Source organism: Belonocnema kinseyi, chromosome 5 (genome assembly GCF_010883055.1).
Source record: "Belonocnema kinseyi isolate 2016_QV_RU_SX_M_011 chromosome 5, B_treatae_v1, whole genome shotgun sequence".
Lineage (NCBI taxonomy): Eukaryota > Metazoa > Arthropoda > Insecta > Hymenoptera > Cynipidae > Belonocnema > Belonocnema kinseyi.
This window is the reverse complement of record NC_046661.1, coordinates 12,776,477-12,777,745: the sequence shown is the minus strand read 5'-3', so window position 1 is coordinate 12,777,745 and position 1,269 is coordinate 12,776,477.

Genomic DNA, 1,269 nt, shown 5'->3' with positions numbered 1-1,269 from the left:
TATATATATATGCAAGACCACGAACTTGCCTATCGCGCTAACTACCGGTGTGTGGTGCAAATTATCTCATGCCGTATCTAGGACCTTATATCTTTGGTATAGTTACTGGACTGGTTCTAGGTGGCTATACCATGGAATGGCAGTTGCAGTGGTGACGTTAGACCTCGGCGACAAAATGGAAAAAGAAAACTATGATATCTCAACCGAGTGAAGAACGCTCACATGATAAGAAGTTGAGGCCCGCCCTCTCATGCTGAGGTCGGAAACTAGAGGCACAAGGTGGCGGGAATGTAGTTGGTAATAAGTCATTAACCCTGGTCGTTGGTAAATTCAACAAACCCTTGGAACAGCTAATCCCATAAGTCCGTGGCGTTGTTATCGTTCTCGGAGATTTGAAGGTGGTGGATAAGCCATGCAACAAACGTTCGGAAGGTATAAATAAACAGTTCACAATTTTTGATGAGTGCCCTTTGGTCGAGACTTCCGTTCTTGGCCGTGGTCGTGTCGTTCGCGAATCATTAAATAAATCCCCTTTTAAAAGTGAGAGGTCAATAAAATTTACCCTGTCACAGCCCTTTCTGTTTAGACTTTAGGGCCCCTCATTTCCGCATGGAAATGTTCTACAAGCTACATATTCTACTAATTTCCGCAAAGCTTATATTCACGGAGAAAAATGGAATGTCAAAGTTATATGGTCAAAATTTAGAGAGCCAGCACGTCTGTCTGCATGATCGAACGGTCCTTTCAATTTTTTTCACAAGATTAAAAAGACTCTTATTTTATCGCCAGACTGACTTTTATAAGAGCATCACACTCACTATCAGGGATAAATAAGGTATCCTTTTCGGAATGGTTGATACGCACATATTGTTTTCACTTATTTCGACCATCCAAGAAGGAGCAGATAAGCCATTGCGTATGGTCAATTGCTTGATTTTTGCGCATGGATCATGCGCGTGAATTCTTGAAGGGTATCGCTAATTGGCTCCAATTAGCATAACGGAATCGTAGACCGGGTGGTGATATATGTTAAAAAAAGTTTTTACCAATAATTTCAGCGTAAAGTGAAGTGTATTTATTGAGGATTCATTAAAAATATCTTATTCTGTAAGTACATGTTTTAAATAATAATTGTAACGTTAATAATTTCTATAAGTAATGTGAGATTTAATACATATAATTATAATTTTTTTGAGGTTAATGTAAGTTTGAAATAGATTATAATTATTTAAGTCATCACTGTTAATTATAGCATTAATCGATTTAGGA